The sequence below is a fragment of the Pisolithus orientalis genome (genome assembly GCF_024613125.1).
Source record: "Pisolithus orientalis strain OTSU chromosome Unknown F5J12scaffold_47, whole genome shotgun sequence".
Lineage (NCBI taxonomy): Eukaryota > Fungi > Basidiomycota > Agaricomycetes > Boletales > Pisolithaceae > Pisolithus > Pisolithus orientalis.
Genome location: NW_026260828.1, coordinates 183,479 through 190,204, shown reverse-complemented (window position 1 = coordinate 190,204; position 6,726 = coordinate 183,479).

The window sequence follows — 6,726 nt, the reverse complement described above, 5'->3', positions numbered from 1 at the left end:
TGCGTGAGTGGAAATCTGAAGATCAAGTGTGGTTGATGGACAGACTAGGTTGTATGGTGACCAATCTGCACTATGTGGACTATTTGAAGGCCACTCCACATATCATGGAGGTATGAATTCATTCAACCCATGCAAAACATGATCTGAGCTCAGGCACAGAAATCCACCTGCAACAACCACAGAGCTATCAGTCAGGCAAACACAGCCTGGGGAAAGCTTCATGCAACCGGAATTGGGGCAACTGCATGCACATGGCACAGATGCTTTTATCCACATTGGGTTGTTGACTTCCAAAAAGGAGAAAGGTATGAGGTTGAATCATTGATTTTGACACCTGCTGATGGTGCTGCAGACAGTTGAACATGGACTACTCTTTGGCAAATGTGTTGGGATACAATATGGAAGGGATCAAACAAGTGGTTTGCTTCTATGACATTAACTGCTCCTACATGATGAATCTGCAGAAGTGTGTGGGTCAAAGTGAGATGATTGATATCCTGTCATCACTTTGGATTATCCCTGGAATCAGCATATGGCATGTGCATGGGCACAAGGAGGAATGTTATGCATGGTATGCCCTGCTGTTCATCAAGGGGGCTGGATGGGTAGATGGAGAAATCATTGAAACATTGTGGTCTGTCCTTAACATGGCATCTGCATCTGCATGCAGGATGACCTCACCACATTGCCAAGAACTGCTGAATTTCCAGATGAATGATTCCAACTTCATGAAGATGATTTGGATTGGTTAGTCTGAGGATCCACTCACAGTGCACTCTCTGACATCCAAGATTAAGTGGATAGCCTATCACAGAAGCTCAAAGCAGCTCAAGCAGCAGTGCCATTGGCAAGGCAGGCATATATAAAGCTAGATGAAGCCTTGACTGCAGAGCAGTGAAACAGCTGGCAAATGCAAGAGATTTGTGCACTGCACAATAATGTTGATGACCCATCTGCCATGGACATCTTCAAAGTTCAATTAAGGGTGGGTATGGCATCTGCCTTTTTGGATAAATGCAAAATACTGACATATCATGAGAAGCACCAACAGTGCATGCCATGGAACTAGTGTTATTGGAGGAACCAAGACCCAGTGGAAGCCTACATGGAGCAGCTAGTTGGCTAGCGCATGGTTTATGCTTAGAAGAGGCCATAACCTCACTTCACATGGACAGAAAGGATGTCAGGGAATGGGCATCAGAATTGAAAAAATTGGCTATGGCATGCCATGCTGATCACATTGCATCTGAACAATTGGGTTTTATCATGGATGCCATGATTTACTTGAAGCTGCACCTTGAAGCAGGCTCCAACACTTCTGCCAGTGAATCAATACAGCAGACTGCATTTCTTGATGCAAATTCAGAGCAGGATGATGCTTTGGATGATGGTTGGCTGGATGATGTGGGGGATGAGTTGCCTGCTTCAGATGGAACCCTGGCAGGACTGCAGGACAAATTGCCACTTCCATCTGCTCTTGGCATTGACACATGTTGAGCTTGAGGGCTTCAAAATCTTGCAGAAATGGAGCTGAAGCTTCACACAGGTCAAGCTAATGATGCACTACATGGCCTCCATCTTATGTTGGCAGACAAGGTGGCTGTCTTTTGGGGGGTGGTGTGCACAGCTAAGAGCTATTCTATGAAAACTCAGGCCTGGGATATGATCCATGCTATCAATGTCTCAGTAAAAAAACAGGCCACAATTTATAATCAATGCAGAGATGCCATGGTTGCACTTGGTGCAGGTGCAGATATCTTAGGATGTTATCAAGAGCTTCATAAAGAAGACCTGGCTGTGCAGACAGTGGCCTTCTCCCAAAATGCACAGGAGCACTGCAGAACCCATCTTCCATGATTTTGGTCAATTGACATCCCATGGGACACAGAATAAAAGAGTTGGATGTCTGAATGTATGTTGACCTTACTGTTCAACAGTGCTTTAAGGTTGATGAACTTTCTTCAATTAGTTTATCACATTCATTGGCTGCAAGCAAAATCTGTCAAAGATTGTTGGGAAGAAGAGGAAGAGCTTGTAATATCAGAATTTCAATGGGCTATAAGTTTCTTCAGATTTCAAGCAAACAAATGGCATAAGATACAGATGGGAAGCAGTGCTATTGGAGCTCCTGGGGTGTGGTGTTATGCAGTGAGGCAGAGGATGATGTATTTGAGGTTGGCTGAGCATGCCAAATGCAAATGGCAGGCCATGAATGTGACTGATATTCAGTTTGTCCTGGAGAAAGATTTGTAGTTAAATGTTAGTTCAATGTGAACCTGCAGTTTCCATCCCCTGCCCTTGCATTCCACCCTGTAGCTGATGGGCAGGTCAGCAGGTACTTTACAGGAGATGTCCAGTGGAAAGCTAGCCCATTCATTCACCTTTCACATATTTTATTTCCATTGTGGATATGTCTGGTATGACATGAGAGTATGTATATCATCCCCCACCCTTGCATTCTGCCCTGTAACTGATGGGTGGGTCAGTGGGTACTTTGCAGGATATGTCCAGTGGCAAGCTAGCCCATTCATTCACCTTTTGCATGTTTTATTTCCATTGTGGATATGTCTGGTATGACATGAGTATGTATCTCATTTGTCTTGAAAGGCCCAGGCATCTGCAGGCTGAGATGAACAGCAACAAACCATTGTTGGGAAACAGAATATTTATTGCTCACTGCAGAGGGTGAATTGGGCACTAGTGACTGGCTGAATGCCCTTGGTTGTATTTCTGTCTGCTGAGAAATATTTATCTGCTCATTTGCCAAGCTTCCACCTATCGAAATACATTGGCTCCTGCAATAGCAGAATGCAACATTTTCCCTGAATTGAACCTTGCAAATCTCACACTCTGCTCACTTGCACATGTCCCACCTGTGGGCATACCTTGGATCCTATGTTAGCACAATGAGAATATTGCTTTGCATTTGCATCTGATGACCAATTGCTCTCAGCCTTGCATCTCACACAGTCCACTCATTTTGCAGGGTTCCATCTATCAGGATCCATCAAATGCCATGTTAGCAGGTCAAGACAGTCCATATCAACCTTGCATATTGTGCAGGCTGCTCATTTGGAAGGGTTCCATCTATCAGGATCCATGGAATGCTGTTTTTGCAGGCTGACATCTTTCTTTGCATTGTTATCCTATTATTAGCCATTATCATGTTTTGTAACTCCCAAGTGAATGCTGTAAATAGCATAGCCCACTCATTTGGGTTCCATCTATCAGGTTCCATCAACTCTGGTTTTAGCAGAATGAGACCATCCTGCTATCTCATTTTTTAAGTTTCAAGTTAACTATTCTATATTGCAAAGCCATGCATTTGCTAAGCTTCTGACTATCAGGATACATCAGTGGTTGTTTTAGTAGAATGAGATTATCCTTCACAATTCTGTTGGCTTTCTAGCCATTGTCTTTTTCTCACTCTAAGTAAATGTTGAGTATACAATGTGGCTGCAGTGGTCAATTAAAGGGTCAAGTATAAAAAGACATTGTATATACCATGGCAGAGTAAAATTATAGATGGCCTCATTCACCCTGCTGTCCTATCTGCCCTTGTCTCATCTGCCAGAGGCCCAAAGAGATCAATGAGGTCATCACCCAATGCTTGTCCATATACCTGAATATGCAGAGCCTCCAGCTTACAAGCCATCCTGTCCAGTGTCTGCATGGTCTCATCCTGTTGTATTTGGAAATCATACATTCAATCTTCATAGTATTGGCAGTGGGCCTCAGCATCACAGAGTCAACATTCCAAATCTTCAATTCACTGTTCAATTGTGTTGGATGTTTGTGACACCTTGGCAATTGGGGCACAGATGGGTGACAGTGTGCTGGGAGTTGCAGTGGTTATGAGTTGGATGGGTGCTGCTGTTGTCAATGGGTGGGTATCTGCTTTGAATACAAGGGTTAATGACAATACTTACCACAAATGTGGAGTGATTAAACATACCTGCTACCATAGATTCCTCTACCTCCTGTGCAATGGATGGGCCAACCTCGGTGATTGAATCCACTTGTACAGTGGCTGGGATTGGTTGGGAATCCCTGTGTTTGAATGCAGGAATATGAATCTCTGAATAAAATTTGAGTCAGCAGTAAATACATGAAATCGAGAATGTACTGAGTGAAGATCCCTCAGGGATAGTCTTTCCTTGGTTGGAGGGCCCAACCCCAGCATTGATGGCTTTGGAAGCCATCGAAACATGTCACTTTGGGGGATGTTCCTTTGGGCTTTGGGATTCTTGGGCCTCCATCATTGGGGACAGACTTTGAGCTCACTTTTTTCCCCTGGCTTGCAATTGATTCCATCAAGTTGGAGCAGTAATGCTGCATTTGGCATGGCTGCATTGAATCTTGTGACCATTGCATGAGAAGCAGGATTTCCTGGGGTTCATGTAGCATCAGACCTTGTGTCTGTGGCATGACTTGCAGGAATGGGGGTCAGGGGAAGGCATCCTTCTGGCAGCTATGGTAGCATGACTGTATAGTCCATCCAATGGTGGATGAGGCTTGTGTTTCAATTGGCCTTGAGTGGGAATGTCATCTTCATTGTCAGTTTCCACTGTTGTCTTCCTAGAGTGGGATCAACATCTGGATTGATGGGACATCATTTTCGTGGCAGCTTGGCACTTCTGCCTGCCTTGTGCTGGTTCTTCCTCATTGTCCTCCTGTTCTGGCACCTCATCTTCACCCTCATTGTCCACCTCCATCCTGTGTGAGCTCTCTGCTATCATTTGCTCCACCTCTGCCTTGGTTGCTTTCTGTTTTCTTTTGTTGCTCATAGGCATTTCAGTCTCTTGAGCAGGTGGTGTTGGTGTTGGCACAACATGGGGCATAAGGAGGCCCAAACAGTGGTAGTCATATCAACACTTGACAATGTCAAGCCACTTGTGGTTGGCAATGTTAGTTTTGGAAGGGGATAGGGCAGTCTTCCACTCAGGCCACAGGTGGTCAATCAAACTGAGGCCTTCATGACACTTTCAAAACATGTCAACACTGATGAGGGTCATTGGAATCTCATCCATCCTAGTGATGAGGTTGTGTACAGTGTCCTGAATACATCAGTTAGTGAAAAAGTGTGATGATGCTATGACACACTAGTTCATCATTTATTACCTTGATGGCACCTCTCCACTTCACAATCTTGTCTGCCTTTCCCAGCTTGCTGCTTTCTGCAATATCCTTGAAGTAAATTTGAAGTATGTGGTTGGCTGCAGCATTGAGCTCAGGTGATTTCTTGAAGAGCTTGTGAGAAGATGATGACAACATGTTTCTGATGATGAGACAATGGAGTAATTTGACAGTGAGAGTGGTGATGGTGATTGGAGAGTGGAAGAGTCAGAGGTTAAAGACAGACAATGAGATGCATGGATGTCACATTGTTTATCCTGCCTATGAATGATTCGCACAGCATGATGGCAATACTGGTACAAGTCCATAATCCTGAATGCATATATGAAGCAGAGACTCAGATAAAAATATTATGCATTGTTCTGGAATAGCACTGCCATTTTTTTTGTGTGTTTCCTGTCTGCTCCAATGGCAGAGCCCTGGCTCACAGCTACATAGACCAGCACCTGAGATTCCAACTGAATAGGCAAATTGTCCAACATGAAACACAGTTTATAGTGGGAAATTCAGATACTTTATAGTGCAAGAGGTGCCACTTTCTTCATTTCTTGTCTTCCTGGGCCCATCTTATATTGTGACAGGGGGATAACCCAATATGGATAGGCCCATCCATTTGTGGTGAGCTATCTATGATATGACAGATCGGCCTGCCTTATGCAGTGCCAAGGGTTTGTAATCCTGTGATGGATGGATTGGCCCATCTTATGTTGTAACACTGGTTTTTGTTTTCCCTTATCTGCTGCCTGAGAATACCATGGATGGGCCTGTCCTTATGTAGATTCTGTTGATCCTGTATGAAGGAAGAAGTGAATGGTTTTTGAACACTTGTGTGACAAGCCAATATCTCAAAGTCCCCCACATAGAACATGGGGTTGGTCACCTTTGCAACACCATCTGCAGAGGGCAGAATGTCCCAGATGAGCCTCTGGGGTCATCATGGGGCATTGTGCTGGTCTGCAAAGATAACTTAGGAGGATGTGCCATCATAGCCTGCTGAGGCTGGGATGGGACATCCCACCCTCCCCTTTGCCAAGCAGTGGGATGTCCCACAACAGCCTCTAAGGCTACATTGGGACATCCCACTGTTCCCTCTGCCAAGCAGTGGGATGTCCCACAACAACCTCTAAGGCTATGTTGGGATGTCCCACCCTCCCCTTTGCCAAGCAGTGGGATGTCCTACAACAGCCTCCAAGCCTACATTGGGACATCCCACCCTCCCCACTGCCAACCAGTGGGATGTCCCCCAACAGCCTCTAAGCCTACATTGGGACATCCCACCCTCCCCTTTGCCAACCAGTGGGATGTCCCACAACAGCCTCTAAGGCTATATTGGGACATCCCACCCTCCCCTCTGGCAACCAGAGGGATGTCCCAACACAGCCTCTAAGGTGTTGAAGTAGTAATCTGCACTAATCCTACAAGCACCGTAGAGAATCCAATGCAAGGTAGCTCCATGGTCAGAGAAGCTGCTTGACACTGAGAGGGTCCTGGCTCAATGCCAGCTCTGGTCACATTTTCATCAGGTTATGAGCTGCATCTGGAACCCATGCATGCTTAGTACAATGGGTCATGCAGCATCCTTAGCAAGTC